The following is a 26,638-nucleotide window of genomic DNA, read 5'->3' on the forward strand; positions in this document are numbered from 1 at the left end:
ATTCCATTATAGTATATTCTATTGCGTCTTTTAACTGGCTCCCGATTGACATTTGGGTCATTTTTTGCGTTTTGCTGATGTGTGTGCACTCTTGCGCATGCGTGCGCTCTTTCTCTTGCATACAAGTGTGAGTACAGCTGTGGGATAAAGTCCTAAAATGATGAAGTCAGAAAGTATATTCATCTTTAATTTAATATTGGTAAATTGTCCTCCAAAGAAGTTGTATCATTTTTAATCATTTAACCAACAACGTGTGAGAGTGCCTGTTCCCAGGAGTCTTTGCCAACACAGTGTATCGTCGGACTGCCCATATTTGCCAGTCCGCTAGGTAAAAATGGAATCTCATATCACTTATGGTGTGTGATGTGAGGTTGAGCATCTTTTTTTTCCCTTCAACTTTTGAGTTTAGGGGAACATGTGAGGGATGTGCAGGTTTGTTACATAGGTAAACGTGTGCCATGGTCGTTTGCTGCACAGATCAACCCATTACCTAGGTATTAAGCCTGGCATCCATTAGCTATTCTTCCTGATGCTCTCCTTTCCACCCCCAAGACCCCAAAGTGTGTTGTTCCCTGCTCTGTGTCCATGTTTTCCTATTGTTCAGCTCCCACTTATCAGTGAGAACATGCAGTATTTGGTTTTCTGTTTCTGCCTTAGTTTGTTGAGGATAATGGCTTCCAGCTCCATCCATGTCCTTTCAAAGGATCATGATCTTGTTCTTTTTTATGGGTGCATAGTATTCCATGGTGTATATGTTCCACATTTTCTTTATCCAGTCTATCATTGATGGGCATTTGGGTTGATTCCATGTCTTTGCTATTGTGAATAGTGCTGCAGTGAACATATACATGCATGTATCTTTATAGTAGAATGATTTATACTCCTTTGGGCATATACTCAGTAATGGGATTGCTAGGTCAAATGGTATTTCTGCCTGCAGATATTTGCAGAATGCCAGACTATCTTCCGCAATGGTTGAACTAATTTACACTACCACCAACAGTGTAAAACCATTCATTTTTCTCCTCAGAAGTTGACTGTCTTTTATATGCTTAAGTCATTTTAATTTCTTTTTCTGTTCACTTTTTGTGTCCTTCGTCTATTATGTTGTTGTCTTTTATTCGTTTGTATTTGACTTTTTAAATTATTTTATTTATTTTTTTGAGATGGAGTTTTGCTCTTGTCACCCAGGCTGGAGTGCAATGGCGCAATCTTGACTCACTGCAACTTCTGCCTCCTGGGTTTGAGCACTTCTCCTGCCTTAGCCTCCCAAGTAGCTGGGATTACAGGTGCCCACCACCATGCCTTGCTAATTTTGTGTATTTTTAGTAGAGATGGGGTTTCGCCATGTTGGCCCGGCTGGTCTCGAACTCCTGACCTCAGGTGATCCACCCTCCTTGGCCTCCCAAAGTGCTGGGATTACAGGTGTGAGCCACCACGCCTGGCCTTGCTTTGTGTGTATTATGGAAATTAGCATCTGTCACATGCTGTGAATACTTTCCCTCATTTTGTCTTTGTTACTAGCATTTTCACTGTAGAAAATTTGTTGTATGTAGTCAAATTTATTAATCTTTATGAATTTTGGATTTTATTTCATGCTCCATGATATCACTGTGGCCTGCCTTCTCCACTCGATCAGGATGTTTCTTGTGCCTAATTGTTTCAAACTTATGTCACAAACACATTTCTCCATACTTCCCATTGCTTTCTGCATCACAGATGTTCTGCTAACCTCCTGTTTGACCTGCGGTTCTAATTCAGTTGTCTGCCTCCTCATTTATTCAATCATCCATTGATCTATTAGTTCATTGATTCCATGTTCCCTCTAAGTTCCAGGCACTGTGCTGTGTGGTCAGGATACAGTGGTGCACGTGTGCCCTATGCTCAGGAGCTCATGGAAAGCATAGCCAGGCTTCCACTTAGATGGAATTCAAACTAAGAGTCCTTGGCAACTGCAGGGAGTGCTGTGCCGGAGGAATTGGTGTTCTACCCTGGCCTGGGGTGAGGCAGAGGGCGATCAGGGAAAGCTTCCTTGAGGGAATGTGTCCAACCCTATAGCCTGAGTGGGAGTTTGCCCGCTTTTCGTGAGCAGGTGGCAGGATGTCAGTGGAGGAGGAGGAAGAGAGCTTTCCCTGTTGAGAAAGCTGCCTAGGGAAAGCCCTGCAGAGTGGACAGGAGCTCAGTGTGTTTGAGAAACCAGTGAAGGCCAGTGTGGCCAGGGGAGGTCTCAAGGGACTTGGAAGAATTGGGTTGTTTGGGGAGTATCTCTGGGGCTATTATGGCTTGGTCATTTGCTCCACAATTCTTTTATTTCTCTTTTTTTTTTTTTGAGGCAGGGTCTCACTCTGTCCCCCAGGCTGGAGTGCAGTACCACAATCATAGTTCACTGAAACCTTGAATTTCTGGATTCAAGGGCTCCTCCTGTCTTGGCTTCCGGGTAGCTGGGACTACAAGCGTGCATGCACCATCGTACCTGGCTAATTTTTAATTTTGTTTTGTAGAGACAGGGACTAACTATGTTGCCCAGGATGGTCTCAAACTCCTGACCCCAAGCGATCCTCCCGCCTTGGCCTCCCAAAGTGTTGGGATTACAGGCACGAGTCACCGTGCCCAGCCCAATTCTATGATTTTTCTTTTGTATACATCCTCTTAACATTTCAGTAGAATTCCCAACACATTTGTTCAATGGACTTTTTAATCACTTTGGCTTTCTGTTATTTGCACAGTTGTATTTCATCTCTCATTGATCATGAGCCACTTTAGGAAAAATACCATCAAGGACTCTTAAGAGAGCATCTCCCATGCTGGTGTACAGCCTGCCAGAGGTGTAGGAATCCTTTCTGAGGAGCACACTCATCAACAGCAGTATATTAGGAGTTATTGGGGACACATGCAAGTTTCATCTTCAGTTTTACCTCCTGGTGATTGGTGGTGGCTGCTGAGAGAGATCGTGAGGCCAGGTTAGCTTCCATGGTCAAGAGTATGGTGATGGATTAATATCTGCCACACCATGGAGGTGGAAGTTACTGCCACATTGTCTCCTATTTGCCGTTTGTGATCTAGAACATTAAGTACAAAGGTAGTATTTCTTATTTTGCTGTTGTTGGACTTTTTTTTTTTAATTTAATTTAATTTTTTTTTTTTTTTCAGACAGGGTCTTGCTTTGTCACCCAGGCTTGAGTGCAGTGGTGTGAACAGCTCACTGCAGCCTTCAATTCCCAGGTTCGAGTGATTGTCCCACCTCAGCCTCCCAGGTAGCTGGGACTATAAGTGCGAGCCACCATACACGACTTTGTTTTTTTTTTTTTTGTGGAGACAGGATCTCACAGTGTTGCCCAGGCTGGTCGTGAACTCCTGGCCCCAAGCAGTCCTTCTCCCTCTGCCTCCTGAAGATTATAGGTGTGAGTCATCACACCTGGCTGAAAGGTGCTAGTTCACCCTGCCCCTAGGTGTCTGTTGATATAGGTATATTTGGGCAAGAGTCATAATCATAGTACTGTGTGTCATCTGGAGCCATTCTCCTTACTGACATGAGCTTCTAATCCTAGCCCCTGCCTAAGGGTACTGATGCCTCTGTTTTAGGTCAGGTTTACTTTTTTCCCCTGTAAAACTACTTTCAAAAAACACCATGGCAGTGTGTGTGTGTGTGTGTGTGTGTGTGTCTGTCTGTCTGTCTGTCTATCTGTGCCTGTCTACCAACTGGTGCAGTGGCCTCTGCATCCTGAGCTATATTTTCCCCTTGAAACGATCAGGGTTAATAGCATCTGCAAAATTGTATTGATTAACATAGGCATGAATCATTTATGTGACAACTGGCAATGCAACAGATTGATTTACAGACTTTTGGGTGTAGGAGGAGCACCAGGGGGAGATTTACAGACTTTTGGGTGTAGGAAGAGACATCTATGGACCATCCCCTTTCCCACTTTCGCCTCTGGTGGCAGCAGATGCACCCTGATCCCCAAGAGCTCACTGGGGAAGGCAAGCATTAGAGAGGATGTAGTGGGATGAGCTGAGGGCCAAACAGCATTTAGAGAACCATTACAAGCCAGCCTTGGGCAGGTAGTCAAATTGACTTCCAGGATGGCTGGCAAAGAGCCATCACGTGCTGCTCTAGAAAGTCCATGACATGACCTAATCCAGTAGTGGTTATTTAAGGGAAAACAGAGGGGCACTGGGGAGCAGCCAGATCACATCCTTGCTTTTTGCACATTTGGCAGGATGTTTAAAGGGAGTAGGGGCTAATGCACTTCTCCCTGTGGAAATATGCCATATCCTTGTAAAGTTGAAGACAGTCTTGTCTGTAAAGCTTAGTCTGTCTGAAAGATCCTTTGCTATCCAAATTCCAGTCAGCCTCATTCCCCTCTGTGGATGGAAGTACAGCTTTATCTGCTGAGATTTTGTTCTAAACATGTCAACCTTTAAACATTAAGGGGTTGGTGATCTCCTTACCTCTGGCCACTTGCAGCATTTGTTTGTCACATACAGTTTGGTGCATAATCAGTCAGCCCATATTGTTTACAGCGTAGCAAGTGTAAGAGGGAAGTAGGGAGGTAGGTGGGGCCAACATTCATGTTTAGGTCTGAGCCTGGGAATAAGGATGAGCACAAGGCTATTGAGACCACATAAATCCCCTGGAACAATGCCTTATCCAGTAAATGGCACTCTGCAGAGTCAGTCCTCTTTACCCTGCCAAGTTCCCCTGTGTGTGATATGCCCGGACCAGGACAGATGCTCAGGTGATCCCAAGGACCTAGGGAGGAAAGGGTCCCCTGGCTGAGCAGGCTTCAACAGTTGGATCCTTCTAGCAACAGCTGTGCTAGCACATGCTGGACTCGGATTAAAGTCATACTTCCTACTCTTAATTTCCTGTTTCTTTTGTACTTAGGATTTAATGATATGGTTGTGCTTTAGATGTTGCTGTCTGTAGTAGGGCTTTTCTTTATTGTTTAAAAGCTAATTAGGGAAAAAGATAATTATATGTGGTAAATATATGCATTATATGTTTATGCATATGTATACAGTATAATTAGGATCAAGGATAGTAAATGCCTGACCCCTGTGCCATCACTTTTTCTCTTGCTGTCATGGCAGACAGTGCTAGAAGATTATGACACTTTACTATGTACCCTAGGAAAGACAGCCACTGCAAATCAATGGGAGTTGCTACATGTGATAAAACCTGTTTGTCAGCCTAGACCTATTAATAGATTGATCCTGGAATACAGAACATGTGACCTATCTGAGCCAGTTTTTTTTTTTTTTTTTTTTTTTTTGAGATGGAGTCTTGCTTTGTTGCCCAGGCTGAAGTGCAGTGGCACAATCTCAGCTCACTGCACCCTCCGCCTCCTGGGTTCAAGGGATTCTCCTGCCTCAGCCTCCCGAGTAGCTGGGATTACAGGTACCTGCCACCACTCCTGGCTACTTTTTGTATTTTTAATAGAGACAGGGTTTAGCCATGTTGGCCAGGCTGGTCTCGCGCTCCTGACCTCAGGTGATCTGCCCGCCTTGGCCTCCCAAAGTGCTTGGATTACAGGTGTGAGCCACCGTGCACCTCTATCTTAGCCAGTTTTTATGGGTTGGGTCAGCATGCCACCAGCCTCTGGAAGCCCCACAGTGAGAATAAATGTTTATTTCTGGTGAATGGCAAGTCAATGACTCTCTAATTGTGAAAGCCTCTGGCTAGTGTTAGACTTTTTCCCTTTGGGTATGCATTGTCCTGTGTGAACATTGAGATTTCTGGCCTTCATTCTAGTGAGCTTACAGTTTCGAAAGTTGATTTGGCTTGAAGTCAGAGGCCATTAATTAGGGGGCAAGAAGATATTTGGTGTTTCTGTATTTCAGCTGTCTCTGGGTTAACCAGGGTCAGGGTTATTCTAGGGACAGGAACTCCCTGTGCGGAAACAGGGCCTATGATACCATGTAAAGCAGGACTCCCAGGGCACTGACCGGAGTTTAGACAGGGCAGGATAACCTGGATGGTCTCTTCATTTACTTGATTTAGGCGTGTTCGTATTTACTCATTTTACAGATGTTCATGAAGAACCCGCCATATGCTGGACACTGCTGTCTATCCCAGGTTCATTTTATATCTTGGCTCACTTGTCTCCTCAATCTCATGGTCTTCCTGTCTTTCAAGTCTCAGTTTGGGCCTCTCATGAACTTGATTCTTTCTGCCTCCCAGAGGGAGTATGTAACTTAATGTTAGCATTTAATTAATTCTGAGTTGAAACATGGATTTATGGTATGCCTTGCTTCTTTAAACTCCTTGCATTTAAGATTGAGATAGAGATCAAATTGTCCCTAATTCTTACATATCATCCCCCTCTCCTTTCTTAAGCGTATGGTACAGGTTTCATTCATTGGGAGAACAGCATTGTGAACTTGGCAAGAGCATAGTCCTGTCTGCAGATCGGTAAATACAACCAAATGGCAGAGCATGTTTTCTGTAATAGACTCCTAACCTAATGGGTGGGGTGGTGTTTGTGCCGAACACTGGGGAGGAAGGTGCTGACTGTCCTCACTGTCCTTCTCTGCTGTGGTGAATGTTTCCATGGCAACCTCTCTTGGTGTTCTCTTTTACCCCTATCCCTGTCTTGCCCTTGGCTGTGGCCTCCTGGATCCCCGCAGCTGGAATTATTGACCGTCCTACTTTTATTTATGATTGATACCTCCCTTTTAAAGTAGAGCTGTGATGGAAAGCAGCGTGTGATACCAGTGTACATCTCTTATCCCTTCAAAAGTTTTGCTCCTTGAGGCAGTTTCAACCATTTTTTGTATCCTCCCCATGCACTGCTCAGCAAATACTGAAAGCATGAATGACTATGACAGCAAATACTGCTCTGAAGGAAGCAGTCTATAAAACAGGCTATTTCTATCTTGGAAAACAGCCTGTGGAAACAAAGCCGGGTTCTGGATATAGTCACATTGGTATATAATAGATAGCTGGTTCCTCAGGTGCTTTATCCATCTCCTGCCCGCTTCACATTCATGCTCTGGGACAGTGTTTCCTGATGAAGCTCACTTCCTGATGAAAATCCATTGAATTAGTGATGGGTCAGGCGTGGGTGAGTGTAACATGGTTCTAGTACAACCAGAGATGGATTTGGCAAGATGTGTAGCTTTAGGGCCCCTCACATGGAGGGATCCCTTCCGAGGCCTTGTGCTCATTTGTATTATTTACTGATCTAATTTTTTTGGGACACCGTCTTGCTCTGTCACCCAGGCTGGAATGCAGTGGCACAATCATAGCTCACTGCAGGCTCGAACTCCTGGGCTCGAGTGATCTCTGCGCTTCAGCCTCCTGAGTAGCTGGGAGTACAGCCACATGCAACCATGCCTGGCTTTTTAACTTGTGTGAGCTTCATGTGAACCCACCCCTGAATACAAGTAAACAGAAAACACTGAGGTAAAGTAAAGATAGAGTAAACCAAGATATTATGTCCTACTCTGTACCCTTTCACAGTCACTCAACACCCCTGACACCATTGTGCATTGGGGCGGGAGGGCGTTCCCCACACAAATCTATTCAAGGCAGAGTCTTGAGTGGACACTAACTGCATGGCCTCCAATTTAACTCAATTTTTACACCATCTACCTGGAGATAGAGGGTCAGATCCCACAGGTTGAGGGTTTAGCCCCACAAGATTGCCCCCACTTCAGATGCCAGTCCCCACTGCTGGGAAAGGGAGAGGGGCCAAAGGTTAAATTGATCACCAGTGGCCAATGATGTGATCAATCATGCCTGTTTAATGACACCTCTGTTAAAAACATGAAGGACTGGGTTCAGTTGAACTTCCAGGTGGATAAACACGTGGAGGTTCGTGGAGAGTGGTGTGCCCCACTGAGAGGGCATGGAAGCTTCACACCCCTTCCCTCATACCTTGCCCTAAGCATCTCTTCTATCTGGCTGTCCATCTTTATGCTTTGTAATGTTAATAGTGAAAGGGTAAAAGTAAGTGAAGTGTTTCCTTAAGAGCTGTGAGTTGCTCTAACAAATTAAGTGAACCTAAGGATGGGTCATGGGAACCCTGATTTATAGCCTGTTGGTCAGAAGCACAGGTCACAACCTGAGGCTTGTAGGGCACAGTCTTGTGGAACTGAGCCCTCAACCCCGACACCATGTCCAGGTGGATAATGTCAGAATTGAGTTAAATTAGAGGATGTGGCCTGGTATGGTGCCTCATGCCTGTAATCCCAGCACTTTGGGAGGCTGAGGTGAGCGGATCACCTGAGGTCAGGAGTTGCAGACCAGCCTGGCCAACATGGTGAAACCCTGTCTCTACTAAAAGTACAAAAATTAGCTGGTGTGGTGGTGCATGCCTGTAATCCCAGCTACTTGGGAGGCTGAGGCAAGAGAATCGCTTGAACCTGGGAGGTGGAGGTTGCAGTGAGCCGAGATTGCACTGTTGCACTCCAGCCTGGGGGGACAGAGTAAGACTCCGTCTCAAATAAATAAATAAATAAATAAATAAATAAATAATAAATAAATAAATAAATAAATTAGAGGATGCCCAGCTAATGTCTGCTGGAGAGTCACCGGGGAAACTGCTTGGTTGCTGTGTGAGGAGAAATCCCCATACATTTTGGTGACCAGAAGTGTAGTATTGAGTGTGCTGTGTGAGATAATAGGAAAAAAAAAATTTCATTTTTTCTTTCTCTATATTTTAATACCTAACCTTCAAAATAAAATCAAAACAAGCATTTTGCTGCTGTAGGAAATTACTACACATTTAGTAGCTTAAGGCAACACACATTTATTACCTTGGGGTTCTAGAGTTCAGAAGTCCTAAACTCAAGGTGTCAGCAGGGCTGTGATTTTTCTGGAGGCTCTAGGGGAGAATCCGTTTCTTTGCTTTTTCCAGCTTCTCGAGGCCGCCTGCAGTCCTTGGCCTGTGGTCCTATCTTCCGTCTTCCGAGCCAGCAGTGCCATGTCTTCTAAGCTCTCTCTCACCTCTCCTTCCACTGTCCCACCTCCTGTCTTCTGACGTTGGTCCTTCTACCTTCCCTCTTTTCAGGACCTTTGTGATTACATGAGGTGCATGTGGATAATCCAGACTAATCTCCCCATCTCAAGATTCTCCTAAATCATGTTTGCAAAGTTCCTTTTGCCATGTAAGATACCATTCACAGGTTCTAAGGATTGGGGTATGAACATTGTTGGGGGGCCATTGTTCAGACTACTGTAGTTATAATTTAATACTAAATTTGTTATATTCTTTGGCAATCCAGTTTAATAAATGCCTTCGGTTATCTCTTCTGATAGCAGTGTTTGGTTTTTGTGCCCTTCCTGCTTCCTTAACTGGTTCTGATATACAACTTTAATTTGTTTTATCACCATCAACAATTTCTGTTGGACAGTGACATTAATTGGTAAAAGTTCTACGTCTTTGTTATAATACTAACACTTGGGCAATAGGAACATATTTTGGGCTATGAATGAGCTCTTTATTAAAGCTATAAAGGAAGATTTCTTTTCCTCTTCATCAATTTGTATTCGCAGCTACCTCAAAGGAGGCCCAATCAGCATCTATTAAAATTCCTAAACTTCAAACTTTAGATTAAAGGAGCATTGGAAAGAGATGAGATGAGATTAGGGTATGGACATTCTTTCCTCATTTTCCCTGATTTCACCTGCTGATTGGAGAATCTGAGATTTACCTGCTGATTGGGGAATCTGAGCTTCACCTGCTGATTGGGGAATCTGAGATTCACCTGCTGATGGGGAAATCTGAGCTTCACCTGCTGATGGGGAAATCTGAGTCACCTGCTGATTGGAGAATCTGAGATTCACCTGCTGATTGGAGAATCTGAGATTCAATCTATAGGGTGTGTATAAAATGGGAGTCTGAGCCACATGCAGTGGCTCATGCCTGTAATCCCAGCACTTTGGGAGACGGAGGACAGAGGATCACTTGAGCCCATGAATTTGAGATCAACCTTGGTAACAGCGAAACCCTGTCTCTACGGAAAACAAAAAATTAGCCAGGGATGGTGATATGCGACTGTAGTCCAGCTACTTGGGACGTTGAGTTGGGAGGATCCCTTGAGCCCATGACAGTGAGCCATGATTATGCCACTCTGCTCCTGCCTGGGTGACAGAGCAAGACCCTATCTCAAAACAAATAAAGGGGAGAATCTGTTTTCTAGCAGTTCATTGATGTTAGCAGTTTACCGTCCAGTCAGGAACGTTTATTGAGCACCTACTGATGTGAGCCTTGGAGGGATTTTAATAGCTAATGGTGGGGTGGAGCCGCTTGAACCTATAAAGAAGTCTGAGAAGCTACAGCCAGAGAGGGAGAAGGCAGGCCAGGGAAATGCTGAGGAGCAGAGTAAGGCTAGTAATTCTGGATGCTGCTTAGAGGGCAGGACGAGGAGATCTGAGAAATGGCCTTGGTCTTCGATGATGTGAGGTCACTGGTCTTCATGGAGGTGACAAATCCCATGTGGGCCATATCTTCAGATGACTTCATTCTCTGGATGGAGTGGTTTGAATCTTATGTAAGAAATACGTTCCATGAAGCCGCACAGGCCTTTGTCTTGGAGCTTTTTGAATTCTCAAATTTGTGAATACTCCCATAGCATATAACTTACCCTATAAAATGGAATAATGTAGACTTTGAAGATTTTGAATTGGTCAGTATTTCTGCTTTCTAAAGAACCATCTTTTCTTAGTCCTTTTGCCTTTGTCTCCATTTCTGGCACCAGCACAAGGCTGTTAGTAACTGGTGCTGTCATTGGTTCTTCACCGCATGGTCCTGACTCACTCTTGTGTCATGACCAATGGTGAGGTGTGTTAAAGTCGTTTGCTTCTAATTATTGGCTAAGGCTCTAGACTTTATGGAGGACTTACTAGAAAAAGGAAGCAAAGCAACTATTGTATTATTGCTTTTCCCACGTATGAATTCCAAAGTGCTTTACTGAGTGCGGCAGGAGGGCTAGAAGCAGAAGCCAGCTGCTGCTGGGGTGCATATGGTGTTGGATGCTGACAAAGGCACGTGGGGTTGTGCAGCATTGCCTGTCATCTGCAGTGTTGGTGCATGTGTATGTTTGGGGGTTGGTTGAGAGCCACTGGGCCTTACTGATGAACTAAAAGTACAAAGAACCACTATGCTTTAACAAAATTACAGTTATTATGTATCATGACCATGGAGTTCCAGGCAAATGCCCAGTGTTAGCTATCCAGGTCAAGTTCTGGGTAGGAGAGAGAATACCAGGCTTGGGGATACCAGGGGTCAGGGAGGCCTTGTTAGCAGAATTGATCTTTAAGATAGAACTGGAGCTGTTGAAATGCCCAGGCTGCAGCACCTGCAGGTGTGACCCAGCTGACCCCAGGCCTCCAGAGCAGTCATTCTTATCCTTGCCTGTGGATGGGAATCACCTGTGGCATTACGGTGACCTCCACCTCCACCTCCACCTTTAGAGGTCTTAAATCTGTATTAGCAAATAACAACTCCCTTTCCTTCTGCCTCCAAGCAACTCTAACGTATATGCTATATATGTTAGAGTTTATCTCATGATACTTTTAGACTGGTGGAGGAATAAGAGGTGTCATAGTTTCATCATTGGAACTCTTTAGGAACAAACAGTGACTCACATGCATAATACACTGGTGCACACACACATCCTTAAGTAGCATTTGTTTGACTATAATCAGGCCTTACATATATTGTATCAGTAAACATAAATGTAGCTGAGAAGTAAAATGCTGAATCTATTAATGTAATGTTCCAATAAAAAGTCAGTCAAGTGTCTTACTCAGCTATACAAATTACAAATGTCAGTATTTGATTTTCTTTTCTTGAGGGTGGGTGCTGGGGGAGACAGGGTCTTGCTCTGTCACCGAGGATGGAGTGCATTGGCCCAATCACAGTTCACTGTACCCTCGACTTCCTGGGGGGCTCAAAGAATCCTTTCACCTCAGCATCCCAAGTAGCTGGAACTACAGGCACATGCCACCACGCCCAGCTAATTTTTAAATGTTTAGTAGAGATGAGGGCTCACTCTGTTGCCTAGGCTGGTCTCGAACTCCTGGGCTCAAGGGATCCTCCCAAAGTGCTGGGATTACAGGCATGAGCCATCGCCTACTGGCCCTTTCTTGATACTCTTGATACTGAGCTTTGTAGTCTTAAACTCCTAATAAGCATTCTCCAATCTTCAGAGTGCCTAACTCCCATTTTAGCAGAGCTTGGGTCTTCTTTTTGTATTTTAATTTTTTGTAATTGGTATGCCTCTGTCCTACTGCCTGTGGTATTCAGATCTCTAGAATACCTTAGATTCCTTTACCTGCTGGAAAACCAGCTGGAGTCTGGAAGAGTAAGGCTTATTTAAATCACAGAAGGAACACTAGCTAGTGAGTCAGAAGACTTGGGTCTTGGTTCTAGTCATGGTTCCACTATTGACTTTTTTGTGACTTTGGATGATCTATTTTATATCTCTGGACTTCAGTTTTCTTATATAAAAAGTGAGTGGAACTTGATCGCTGTGATTTTAAACACTTTTTGCATTCTAAGACACATCTGTGATTTTTACTATTGGATCTAATGCTTACAAATCAATCTATGTATTCAGAACCTCTACAAGGGCTGGACTGGGGGCTGTAGGGTGTTCAAAGACATGTAAGACATGCTTCTAGCTCAAATGAATATTCTACTTAAGATAATATGTAAATACACCCAGAGCTGAAGAAATAAGATTAAATAACCATTCAAGTCAGACATGGCATAATTAGTTGTTAGATGAATGGAATAGATCAGCATTTCCCAAACTCTAACATGGATCATCAGTTCTGCAAGAAGTTAATAGGGCTTCCTGAACAAATGGGTTTTTAGGTCAGTGGAGTTTAGAAAATGTTGGGTCAAACAAAAATTAAACAGTTTATTTATTAAAGCCTTCTTGAGGCCTTTAATAAATCTCCATAATGAACGCATAGCTGCATAATCTTTGGTTTGCCAGACTTTGTTCAAGAAGCCCTTAATTTTTTTTTTTTTTTTTTTAAGTGAGGAGCTGTTCACTAATTGAATGAAGTGCAATTTGGGAAGCCGGTTTTAGTGCTAAGTGTGTTAGAAGTTTAAGGTGAGAGAGGTAGTTTCAGCCTGGATGGCCAAGGAAAGTTTTACGAGGTGGTGGGTCCAGAATGTTGGGGTGGGTTTGCACGGAGGGAGAGGCTGGGAGGAGCACTTGGAAACAGCATGTGGCTGAGCTGTGAGACAAGTGAATGGAATGGAGTGGTGGATGCTTCACACTTCAAAATCTCTGAGGCTCAGTCTTTTTCCTGGAAGTGCTCCTTGGACAGAGTTTCTTTTCTTTTTTTTCAGGCTGGAGTGCAGTGGCTCGATCTCAGCTCACTGCAAGCTCCGCCTCCCAGGTTCATGCCATTCTCCTGCCTCAGCCTCCCAAGTAGCTGGGACTACGGGTGCCCGCCACCACGCCCAGCTAATTTTTTGTATTTTTAGTAGAGACGGGGTTTCACCATGTTAGCCAGGATGGTCTCAATCTCCTGACCTCATGATCCGTCCCCCTTGGCCTCCCAAAGTGCTGGGATTACAGGCGTGAGCCACTGCACCCGGCCCAGGGTTAACTTTTCTCCCAAGTTCTAAATCCCCAGAGGCTATGAAGGGCTCTCGGGCCCCGCCCCACTCACTCATGTGCATTTCTGGTTTTGTTCCTGCTATGTCCCATTACAAGCCAATTCCTGGGCTTGCTCAGTCTGACGGGCTACCTACCATGAGGTGCTCATGACACCAGAATAGAACTTGGCTATTTCCTCACTGTGAGTGGGCCAGGACTGAGCTTCCAAAGGCTGGCCGAGGGCTGGCTGCCACTGATGCAGAATCCTCCGATGAGGAGCCCAGGAATCTGTATTTCCAACAGGTGCCAAGTCCTTGGATGTAGGGGACGAACTTGGAGCAGAAGCAGCATGGCTCTAATTGGGCCCAGGGAGCGTGCATAGTGCCTCCTTACATTAAATTTCACTGGATCCTCTCAATTGCCCTGGGGAAGGCTTGGGCGATCTATGTGCTATCAGCTCCAGTCCACAGCACTGAGGAGTAACGGGATTCCCAGTTGTTAAGGGCCTAATTCCATATAGCTTCCCTTGAACAAGTACATCCCATTGCTTTACAGAATTAGGTAGCAGTTATTGAGTCACTCATTTGCAAATGTAGTTATAGAAATGCATGATCATATTAGAAGGATCCAGGGAGGAAAGAGGCTTGCACTGGGCAGGCTGAAGGAGCTTCACGTGAACTCTGGATTCGGTTTATTCTGTTGTGTGTTTGCTGTTCCTCCAGTACCCTCTCTGTCATGTGCTGCTTTTCTAAAACCTGTGTGGAATTATTTATTACAGAGAGATGCCAGGTTTATTACTTTTAAGGGTGAGAACACTTGACATGCAGCGGGAGGGAAAGACATGGACGTTGTAATCCTGTGGCGTAGCTTATTTTTAATCACAGAGAGAAATGCTGAGGTTTGTTTTAAATGAGATACAAAATGTTAGAAATAAGCTTTGGTTGTTAGGAATAGTCATTCACGGAGCAGTCTCTAGATTCACTAGTATGTTATCCCAAATCTGAAGCAAGCAAGTCCTTTTAAAGCTCAACATCAGAACTCATGTACTGACCTAGTTTAAAATGTTAAAGTGCAGCTCATCCTATCAGGAGAAAACTACTATAGAGCATGCTCTTCGAGTTTCTTCTTTATTTGTTTAGGGGGCTGCTTTTTTCCTCAGAGAGAGGACATTAGTTGCATAATTTTGCAGGGCAACTGGCTTCTTACTCCTTTTGCATTCCTTAGTGGTGTCTCAGCTTTGCAGTTTTAGGGGAAAATGAGCTTTGATGTGTAGTAAAAATCATAACTGATTTTAATATAAAATAGTGAATGCTGGGTATTAAACTCCTTGACAGCAGGAAAAATAACATGTCAGAGAGCATTAGTTTTCAAAACCTGAAATGAAGTGGCTTAACTCATCAACAGAAGCCCCGGCGATGCAGCAAGTCTTAAGAGGAGGGGACCCAAATGGATTGGTGAGTGGTATGGGGAGGGGTATCTGGGGCTATAATTCCTCCATGCGCAGATCTTGAAAAGTCTTATGCATGACCCAGATCTTGTTTCTAGGGGAGGGTCTTTGTCAAGAGTTTGGTCCTGATGCTGAAGTGCTTTCTTCCTGTTCCTCTCTCCTCTGCTAAGATCCTTGGGGCTGCAGTAGTTACTTGATAGCCCAGTAGATGAGCTGGCAGAGGGCAGGAAAGTTGAACATTCCTGTGCAGCACCTTTTGGATCAGGACTGCTCTAGTGTGGAGAATCCCTGTCCTCCCAGGGCCAAATTCCCCTTTAAAAACAGGCTGGGTGTGGTGGCTCATCTTGTAATCCCAGCACTTTGGGAGGCCAAGGCAGGAGGGTTGTTTGAGCCCAGGAGTTAAAAAAATAAAAATAAAAATTACTGGACGTGGCCTGTAGTCCCAGCGACTTGGGAGGCTGAAGTGAGAGGATTGCTTGAGCCCAAGGAGGTTGAGGCTGCAATGAGCTATGATCAAGCCACTGCACCCCAGTTTGGGTGACAGAGCCAAACCCCGTCTTTGAGAAAACAACAACAGAACCTTGGCCAAAGCTATGCGTAGAAAGGACAAGAGAAAGTTGGCAAGTAGCCATATTTCCAGGCTTGGCATTCACAATCAAAAGTGCATGGTTCCGTGATTTTCTGTCTTTATTTTCTGAAATCACAACTTCCCCCTTGATTCCTTCTTGCTGTTTCTTCTCTGTCCTGGTTGTAAAAGAATTTGGGCTCCTGGTGGAGTTCTGCCACTGTCACTCTCTTGCTCACAAATCTTCAGTAGCTCCCAGTTGCCCCTGTACCTGGACCCCAACTTACTCTCCTAATGTTTTCTAGTGTCTCCTGCAGAATCTCTCCTCTGTCTTCCAGGCTCTCTCAGCTTCCAGGCTGACCTCTCAGTGTGGGTCTCGGTAGAGTCTTCACCTTTTGGCTTTTACTCAGACTCCTTGCCTGAAATGCTCTTCTCCCCACCAACCACTAGATCCTACCCTTGGATGGAGTATGAGTGGGGAATTGTTGCTTGTGCACTGGAGTGTGATATCTGAAGCCTAGCAAGGAGGCAAATCCAGAAGCTGATGGTGTATCCGAGTCACTGTGTTTATAGAAAGCATATCCTTTCGTTAACTGGGGCACGAGTTGAACTTGTATGTAAATACATATTCAGCATAGATAGTCCCCTGTAGGAGATACAGTTGGGGATTCAGCTTTTTTTTTAACCTAACATCTGTGAGTATTGCCCTACATCATTAAGTGGCCCCCATCCTCTGTGTGTGTTTGTGTGTGTGTGTGTGTGTGTGTGTGAGAGAGAGAGAGAGAGAGACCGTATCTCACTTTGTCATCTGGGCTGGAGTGTGGTGGCATGAACACTGATCACTGCAGCTTCCACCTGTTGGGCTCAAGAGATCCTCCTGCCTTAGCCTCCTGAGTAGCTGAGTACTAGCTCCTGTGTGCTACTATGCCTAGCTAGCTAATTTTGTAGAGCTGAGGCCTTGCAATATTGCCCAGGCTGGTCTCGAGCTCCTGGGCTCAAGCTGTCCTTCTACCTCAGCCTCCTAAAGTGTTGGAATTATAGGCATGAGCCACCATGCCTGGCATATATATAGATCGATCTATCTATCTATCTATCTATCTATCTATATATCTATATATCTTTGTTATTTTTGTTTATTTTATTTATTTTTTTTAGCTCAAATGTTGTTTCTCCATTCTTGTTCTTTTAGTGTATGGTCTGAGGATCCCTGCCTTTACAATTGCCTGGAGTGGTCTTTTTTTTTCTTTTTTTGGTAGAGATGAGGTCTTGCTATGTTGCCCAGGCTGTTCTTGAACTCCTAACCTCAAGTGATTCTCCTACCTTGGCCTCTCAAAGTGCTTTAGTGGATTATAGGTGTGAGCCACTGTGTCTGACCTGCCTGGTTCTTGCTAAATTTGAAGATTCCTGGGCACTACTGCAGACCCAGAGCAGAGTCCAGGAGAGGACCAGGGCACACTGATGTGATTCTAAGGGCCATGTGTACCACAGCCCCACTGCTAGCCCCTGGAGTCTGCAGACTGCCCCATGTGTCTAGGGCATGGTGTGAGGGGCTAGTTGTGGCAGTCTGGCCAGGTCAGGGTTGGGTGGGCAAGTAAGGGCTGCCAAGGAGAATCTGGATTCTTAAGAGGAGTTGACTGGGCTGGGCGCGGTGGCTCACACCTGTAATCCCAGCACTTTGGGAGGCCGAGGTGGGCGAATCACGAGGTCAGGAGATCAAGACCATCCTGGCTAACATGGTGAAATCTCATCTCTACTAGAAATACAAAAATTAGCTGGGCATGGTGGTGTGTGCCTGTAGTCGCAGCTACTCAGGAGGCGGAGGCAGGAGAATCGCTTGAACCCGGGAGGCAGAGGTTGTAGGGAGCCAAGATGGTGCCATCACACTCCAGCCTGGGCGACAGAGCGAGACTCCATCTCATAAAAAGAAAAGAGGAATTGGCTCCACAAACCTGATTACCTGGCCAGGGATTGACCAGGACTGTGGTGAGGGAGCCTTTGCTCCTGTCCTCAACTAGCTTTTGGGCCTTGCAGAGGTCCATGGGCTTCAGGAATGCTTTCTGCCCTTGACTCTGTTTTATCTTTTGGTGGTACATATCAGAGCCATGGCTAGAGTGCCCCAAGTCTTGTTTTGTGTCAAACACCCTCCAAGGCAGACGACCTGCAGTTTTAGATCATATATTTATGTGACATGATGCCTGCTTAGGGGTCTCCAGAGTCAGAAGTGGGGTGTGTGTGTGTGTGTGTACGTGTTGATATTCTTGGGCAAAGGGTGATTCTAACTGCAGAGACCATGTGTCCTCCAGCCCGGAGGCTTCCCTGGCGCCTGTGGAGACAAGCTTCATTGCCTGTGGGGTTCTGGTCCTGGATCGTTTCTTAGAGCTGAGCATGAGGTGATGCCAAGGCCCTTAGGATGCACCAAGGGTGAAAGAATAGTGGAGTTGTGAGGGTGCTTCTGCAGGGAGCCCCGAGGCCTAGACAGACGGGAGCCAGGCCGGCTTGCGAAATGTTCTCCCTGGCTGCAAACCTGCTCCTCCCTCTGCCCTGGCCTTCCTTGCATTTCATTTGTATCCTGCTGATTTGATTTCCTTTTGCATTGTGTAAGGTTCTCAGTAGATACCTATTCCATGAACTTAGAGATGAAGTAGACACAAGAGAGAGAAAGAGCTGGCTAAGCTGGAAATGAGAAGGAAATCGAAAGTTTAAGAACACATTGTGGTAAAAATAAACATAACATAAAATTTACTACTTTAACCATTTGTAAGTGTATAGTTGAGTGGCATTAAGTACATTCACATTGCTGGGCAGCATCACCGCCATCCATCTCCAGAACTCTTTCATCTTGTATCACTGAAACTGCCCATTACCACTCATCCTCCTTCCCTCCAGCCCTTGGCAACCACCAGTCTACTTTGTCTTTATGATTTTGACTACTCTAGGTCCTCAATCATTGGAATCATACAGCATTTGATTTTTAAGTTCACATTTTTCTGTGTCGATATTTTGAGTAAGTCCAATAAGTTAAGAAGGGGAGAAGGGACTTGACTTGCCTCTCCTTTGGAGGCAACCCTCCTGCTCCCTTCTGCCTGTCCTTGTTGCCCGGAGTGGCGGGGTGGGTGTACTGCTTTGCCTAATCCTCTGTGTAGAATGGGCTGGCAGCTGGAGGCTCTCGAAGTTTGCTTCCAGCTGTTCTTGGGATTTAGTGTTTTCTCTGGAATGAAGATGAAGCAGGGTTGCCAGATAAACTACAGGCTGCCCAGGTGAATTAAATCTCAGATAAGCAGTCTATCATTTATAGTATAAGTATCTTCCAAAGATTGCATGGGAAATACTTACACTGCAGAATTATCTGTGGTTTACCTGAAATGCAAGTTTAATTAGATTTCCTCAATTTTTGCTTGCTAAATTTGGGTGATGCAACGGTGAACACACAATAAAGCAGCTCATTGGTAAAAGGGCATGCAGCTGGCTAGAAAGATTTTGAGAGATGGGTAGATTCGATGGTGCAGAGAGAGAGCCCATTTGGCATTGTCAACCTACTTTTTTTTTTTTTTTTTGGTAGAATATTAACTTGGATCCTAAAAGTAGGCTTGGAAAGTAGCTGCATAGACTCCTGTCATTTGTGTCTTCAGAGAAACAAGCAGCGAGTACTGGCTAATGAGAGTATGATCTGCACATGGCAGGTGCCAAAAGTGTGCTCTAATACAAGACCCTTTCTTCCTTTGCAGGTGCTGGGCTACCTGATTGATAGCAGGGACTGAAGGAGGGCAGTTCTTGAAGAGTTACCCAGATCCAGCTGCTTATCTGCCCCTGGCCATGGTTTATGTTGCTGACTGATTGCACCAGCTGCTGAGAGGTGGTTTTAAGTAGTGTGAGTAATTGAAAGTTGATTCCAAGTTTCCCTCTTGTCCCTTCCTGTTTAATGAACAGTCAGCTGTCCTCGAATTTATTTTGTGGTGGTACTTTGAATCAGCCCCCCGTGTGAGAATTCAACAAAAACGCAACTGATGCAAAGCGTCTGCCCTGAGTAAGTCAGGCCAGCATTGAATCCCTCTCTCTGTGTTTTCTGTGTGGCTGGTTTTCACTTACCTCCTCCCCTTTGGATCTAGGTTCCTGTGACTGGTTTGCTTTCTCCTCGGTGTTTTGGAGGACATAAAATGATAGTTCTCAGGCTTTGCAAACAGTGTGAGCCCTTCCTGCAGCTGCCGGTGGGTGGGTGGATAAAATCAGTTTTGCTGCTATTGTCCACAGGCCGGGCCCACCCCCAGGTGCCAGGGGCTGACCCCTGGCCACCCGTGCAGGAGTGTGAGTGGCTGCCTGCTGCATGGGCCTCTGTGGCTCGGAGGAGATGGTCACATGTGATGCTCCCTTCAGAGCAGTGGTAGACATGCTTTATTTTGGGGTTTTGAAGCCCTAGCATTTAGTGGCTCAGTTTGGCCTTTTGCTTCCCCTAAGGGATGCTGTGATGTTTAATGACTCAACTCAGATTGTACTCCGGATGTTTCTTTTCCAATGATGTCAGTTTATAGAGCAATCCTCCAGCAAATGTTTGTGCGGGAAGGAGGCAGAAAGGGAAGGAAGAGGCGAGGGGGCACTTCGGGAGGCCAGGCCCTGACATTTTAATGCCCAGTGCTTTTGCTTCCAGACTCACTGGAGGGGTCTGGTTGGGGTTTGGATGACTGGGACCTGAGTCTGGAGGGGTCTGGTTGGGGTTTGGATGATTGGGACCTGAGTCTGGAGGGGTCTGGTTGGGGCTTGGATGATTGGGACCTGAGGGCCGTCTCATGCAGGGCTGCTGGTTCTCTGGCCGGGTTCTCTGTGAGAACTTTGGGATGCCAGGTGGGGGCACCCTCATGGGGTATGGGATTATTTTTAGGTCTGGTCATTATTATCTGGGATTATTTTAGGTCTGGACATTTAGGTGGGATGTCTGGCAGATGCCTTAGAGCATGTGTTTCAGGAAGTGGGGTGCAGCACAGGCCCCTGTGCCCCATCCCTTCCGCGAGTCTCCCTCTGGCTCGTCTCCATAGGAGTTCAGCTTGACACAGGGGGTGAGGGAGAGGGCAAGGGCATGGGTGAGAGGGAGGGTTTAGTTTTGAGCAGATAGGTCCAGTTCCTTAGTTTGCCTTAGACACTGGAAAACTGGCTTCTTTCATTCAGCCCTTTAAAGGAGTGGCCCAGAGTAGCCCAGCAGGGACTGAACTCTTTCAGATGGCTTCCAGAGCATTCTTCCCAAGACCCTGCCTTCTGCTGATCCTGTGACATCGGGGCAGGTGGGGAGAGAAGAGATAGACACTGTCATCCTCCCAGTCCCAGGTCCCTCCACACAGCTTATTCCTGACTTTTCCTCCCCCTGGGGGGTGGCAGAATCAAACTTGTGAAATCCTGGACACAGGGGTTTTGTGGTGGGCAGTTATGTCTGTTACTAAGCACAAGGAATTTGAGCAAAGGAGGGAGAAAAATAACTGTTTTTAAAGGAAACCACTGTATTCAATGGACTCCTCTTTTTTGAGGGTTTGTCGTGGGCAAAAGATTGTGGTGCCTCCTGAGAGTGATACAGAGGCAGCGAGTCCCCGACTCTGCCTGCAGGAGTGTGTGGGTCAGCAATATTGCAGTTTCCAGGTCAGGAGAGAGGTACCCGATGGAGGGGATGTGATGGGGAACTCAGGAAGGGGTTCCTGGAGGTGCACTTCAGCCGCGCCTTCAGCAATCTGCAGAATGTCAAAAAGCCAGTGGGAGATGATGTTCTGGACAGGAGAGACTGAATGAACCAAGAAAAAAAGATGGGACGGCACAGTGGGAGAAAGTCAGATAGCACAGGGGTTGTTAAAAGACTGGGGCGCCACACTGTATGGGGAGCAATGTTTTTGTTTGTTTTTTTAACCACTGGCCTAGTGTCGGTTGTGAGCTGTCTGTTGACTTTTAGAAAGAGTAACCTGTATCTCGTTCCTCCTCATGGACTTCTGCGGTTACTACTATGCCAGAACGCCATTCTGGAAGGCCTCCAGCAACCCTTTGGTGGCCAGATCTCACAGTTTGTTCCCAGGTGCCCTGCTTGGGGCTGCCCGTCACGGGTCACTGCTTATCATCCTCTAACACCCTCTCTCCCTTTTGCCTCTGGGACTCCATATGCCTTGATGGGCTCTTTTCCAGTCCCCCTCTGTTATCTCTCTTGACTCTGACACACATCTCCATTCCCCAGCATCCTGACCTCGGAGCCATTACCCCTCCACCTGTTCCCTGTGCCTGAGCTTTACCTCTCGGCCAGGTGCGGGGAGTCTGGCTGGCACTTTGCTTTTGCAGACCAGTGCAGCCGGCCTTGCTCCTGGGGGTTAGGGGTCTGCAGTTGTGAACCCCAGAAACCCAAAAAACTGAAATTCAATCCACAGACATCTATTAAGAGCCTACTGGGTGACAGAGTGAGACTCTTTAAAAAAAAAAAAAAAAAAAAAAAAGACCCTTTGACCAGGTGTAGTGGTTCACACCTGTAATCCCAGCACTTTGGGAGGCTGAGGTGGGTGGATCACGAGGTCAGGAGATCGAGACTATCCTGGCTAACACGGTGAAACTCTGTCTCTACTAAAAATACAAAAAAAATTAGCTGGGCGTGGTGGCGGACGCCTGTAGTCCTAGCTACTCAGGAGGCTGAGGCAGGAGAACGGCGGGAACCCGGGAGGCGGAGCTTGCAGTGAGCTGAGATGGCGCCACTGCACTCCAGCCTGGGCGACAGAGCGAGACTCCGTCTCAAGAAAAAAAAAACGAACCTTACTGGATCAAGCCCCCAAGGGGACAAGTGACAAGTAACAGCCCTGGATCATCTGGAGAGTACCTACTGCTTCTCCAGCCTTCCTTTTCCAAGGGCCTCTTCACTGGAAAGCTCTGAGCCAGATCTAAATATCCAAGAAGGCCAAAACTCCTTTTTGTCCTTTTCTATAATCTCAAGCTTCTCATCTCTCTCAGCCTCCTACTTCCTAGCAATTTGACAAAAGGTGAAAAGCGTTTCATCGGCTCTTCAGAGCTGCAGCAGTAGCAGCTGCAGCCTCAGCCGCACGGAAGGTGGAGGTGCTCTTGAGTGAGTCCTCTCCACCGTTTAAAATGCAGGGTTGGACCTGAGGGATTTATGTGTTCCCTGGGTATGTGTCTTGTGCAGGCGACTTTGAATTTGATACCCCTGTCACATAGCCAGTGCCTGAAAACCCTGAAATGATTCTTGGTATTCATAATTCACATTGGGTAGGCTTAGGTAGTATTTATAGCACTCACAAGACAGGCTATTGCCAAAGGAGGTAGTGACACTTATCAGGGCCTGTGTAGGAGACACAGAGCTGAGTAGACTCTTTCTCTGGCTAATTTTAGATTCCCAGTGTTGAGGTTGGGAATGAGGGCTTGTCACATAGTTAGTATGCTTTCAGAGACTCTGATCTCCCTGAGACTGCACAAGTACAAAGGTTCTGTGGCCATTTCTGGGGCTTCCTGTTCCATCCGTTATCTCACTGCACAGGTTCTCCCTGGCGCTGTCCCCTTCTGCTGCCCTGGGGCAGAAAAGGGGGGGTTCAAGGCTCCTTGACATTCTGACATTAGGCCATCAAGCTGTGGGATGGGGCATTCAGGGTGGGGGAGAATTTGACAGTAGGGCATCATGGCTCACAAGCTGCTTTTTACAACCTGTGAATGTCTGACACACTGTTTAGTTTGCTTGTGGCCCTGTCTACTCTTGGTCAAGGGGAATCTCCTTGGGGAAGGTATTAGCTCAGGTTGCTGTTGCAAAATGCTGTGGACTGGATGGCTTAAACAATAGAAATTTTTTCACGGTTCTGGAGGCTGGAAGCCTGAGATCAGCGTGGTTGGGTTCTGGTGAGGGCCTTCTTCCTGGTTTACAGGCAGCTGCCTTCTGGCTGCGTCTTCACATGACAGAGTGAGAGCGTGAGAGCGTGCGAGCGTGCATGCACAAGCAGGCTCTCTGGCATCTCCTCTTAACCATGACGGTGGAAGGCTCCACCGTCATGACCTCATCTAAACCTAGTTATCTCCCTATGGCCCTGTCTCCAGCACAGCCTAGGAGTTTGGAGGGGACATGATTGAGTTCATAGCAGGGGTTGTTGGAGATTTTTGAACTGCAGATTCTTTAAGGCAGAGGCTGGTGACTGCAGAGGAACTGGGTCCCATCTTCCTTGGGGGTCAGACCTCCAGGGGCCGAAGTGCCTTTTCCAGTGACCCAGGGAGAGTTCTTGCTGGGAGACGGACAACATTTTGGTGGCAAGGCAGGGAGCTGGCTGCTTTGTTTTGGGGTTTTCCATGTGTCTAGATGATAAAGCCACGGCCAGCAGGGGAGGAGTGCAGGAGGGTGCACAGGCAAAAATGCTGCACCTGCGTGGGAGCTGGTTGGCAGGTGAGGGAGTCCTGGGGGCTGGAGGGAGCATGAAGTCCCATTCTGCCCACTTCACTGCTCGGCTTCAGGGTCCCTCTCCTGTGTCACCTCCTACAGTGAGCACCTAGAATGGATTCCTGCGGTTTTTCCTTTGTGTCATTTGTCATGACTCATTTACCTTGTGTAATTAGCCATGTTTTGGAAGTTTGGGATAGTTTGGAAGCAACTGTGCCAGAAAACTGGAAAAAAAATGTTTTTCAGTTGACAGTGACCTGATGGTCAGGTCTGATCAATGGTCCCTCATCCACTGTTGTTGGGCCTTGGCATCTCTTTCTTGGGATTCTGAAGTTTTCGTATGAGTCAACAATAGAGCCTCTATTGCTGGTGGTTCTCAGAGTGCCACCTCTGCAGTGGCGTGGGCATCTCATTGGTGGGAGTGAGGGCTTACGCAGCGATGGCCAGTGGGGACAAGGCTTACTCTTGTGCCCAGGCCTTTTTTCCAGTGTCTCTCCATGCTAAGGGTCAGGTGGGGTCACCCTCCACCCCTGCCGCCCGCCGCCTCTCCCTGATTCCTTGAGATGGGTGTTAGAAATAGTACATTTGGAATCTTTCACATTGGCGACTTGGCTCCTTGTGCCTTTCCAGTTTCTCCTTCCGAGCTGGGCCTAATGAGAGATGGCACATTGATGACTTGTTAATAAAGAGGTGTTGCTGGTTTGTCATGGTTTTTCTTTGCCATTCCTGGAGTGTCTCACAAACCTCTAGAAGGGAGAGATTCCTCTTGAAGATACTTAATTAAGAAGTATCTTCTTGAGGGGGCAGCCTGGGGAACATGGCAAAACCTCATCCCTACCAAAAAAAAAAAAAAAAAAAAATTAGCTGGGCGTCATGGTGTACACCTATAGTCCCAGCTACTCCGGAGGCTGAGGTGGGAGGGTCACCTGAGTCCAGGAGGTTAAGGCTGCAGTGAGCCATGATGGCACCACTGCACTCCAACCTGGGCAACAGAATGAGGCCCTGTCTCAAAATAAATAAATAAATAAATAAATAAATAAATAAAAAACTCAAGGGTGATGCAGGGCTTGAGTGCGACTCTCCTTGCAAGTCCCAGCTTGCTTAATCAGCATTTCTTCCTTTTTGCATCCCTCTCCTACCTCTGCCCTCCTCTCTGGTGGCTGGAAGACCTAAGGAGGGGAGGCTATTAGTGGCTAAACCTCCATTTCAGGGGTCTGCTGGTTTATGTGGCACTAGCTCTATGTGGAAAGCAGTAGAATCTATATTATTATTATTATTATTACTATTTTTGAGATGGAGTCTGACTCTGTCGCCAGGCTGGAGTGCAGTGGCACAATCTCGGCTCACTGCAACCTCCGCCTCCTGGGTTCAAGTTATTCTCCTGCCTCAGCCTCCTAAGTAGCTGGGACTACAGACGCCCGCTACCACGCCCGGCTAATTTTTTGTGTTTTTAGTAGAGACGGGGTTTCACCGTGTTGGCCAGGATGGTCTCGCTCTCTTGACCTCGTGATCCGCCCACCTTGGCCTCCCAAAGTGCTGGGATTACAGGCATGAGCCACCGCACCCGGCCTTTTTTCTTTTTTTTTTTTTAAGTAAAATGGAGATCAGTTTGTCTGCTCTTGTCTGCCCTGTGAGGCAGAGTATGAATAGGATGACAAAATAAGAATGCACTTTATTTTAAAAGGGGTTGTGTCTTATAGATCAGTAACGATACCTTTATACTATTCCCCAAGCCCTGAACATCCTAGTCAGTTAAAACTTTATGATAGAGGAAAATTTACTGGAGTTTGAATGGAAAGCGTGCATGCCTATGTGTATGAGTGTGTGAATGAACGCGCGCAGGTATGCTAGGCAAGTCAAGTTTAAACTTCTATTTTTCAGGTTGATGACATCCAGCCAACACTTGTCTGGGCCCTTTAGTTTGAGTTGAGTCTTAGTAGGTGTCCTGGGGCAGGCTTTCATTTTTTTTCTTTCCTTCTGCCGAATGTGATCCTTTTCCAGGGGCTTGTCCTTTGGGTCACAGTTGGCTTGGGGCCACTTAGTGTCTGAGGTCCTAAGCTTTGGAGTGAGCCAAAGCTTAGCCAAAGCGATTGCTTTGTTACTCATGTAGTTTTTTGACCTTGCCTCAGAGAGGATTTTCCCCTTGAATGATCAATTTTCATGACATAATTTAAAAGGAAGAAATTACTAGAAAGAGGCAGCAGGTCAGCCATGATTGTTCTTCTCCCCCTCTGGCGTGATCCAGGACCTCAACTCTGTAGGCTCTGAGCAGAGTTGCAGCTTCAGATGTCTGCCCAGGTGCTGCCTCAGCCTCAGGCAGTGACATGCCTACCACCTGTTTCCATTTAAAGCCACTGATATTTATCGGGACCCATACTTTCTAGGGCTGCAAAGGGGGAAGAAGATTGTAGCAGCTAGCCATGTGTCCTAGCAGGTTTCAGCTTCGGGGGGTATTTGATGTGTTCACACCTCACCCGAATAACTAGCCACATGGTCTTGTGCGAAGAGGCAGGTGTTGTGTGCTGCTCATCCAAGGGAAGCTGTATGTCAGGTGCCAGTCTTCGTGATGGACAGGAATCTTCAGCTGGCTTTATTAAGAAAAATAAGAATTCCATGTTTATTTCAGACATGTTTTCTCTCTTTGCAATGAAGTTTTGTTGAAATAGAGCATAGAGAA

The 26,638-nt window shown here is 46.3% G+C and overlaps 1 long non-coding RNA gene across 1 annotated transcript in view; it reads left to right on the forward strand.

Moving 5' to 3' along the window:
- LOC116275802 overlaps positions 1-26,638 on the forward strand; it is a 162,987-nt gene that overhangs the window by 6,493 nt on the left and 129,856 nt on the right. Inside the window, exon 2 of the long non-coding RNA XR_004185135.1 lies at positions 19,307-19,449. This is a non-coding gene — a long non-coding RNA (uncharacterized LOC116275802). The remainder of the gene's footprint in view (positions 1-19,306; positions 19,450-26,638) is intronic.

The sequence above is a fragment of the Papio anubis genome, chromosome 7 (assembly GCF_008728515.1).
Source record: "Papio anubis isolate 15944 chromosome 7, Panubis1.0, whole genome shotgun sequence".
Classification (NCBI taxonomy): Eukaryota; Metazoa; Chordata; class Mammalia; order Primates; family Cercopithecidae; genus Papio; species Papio anubis.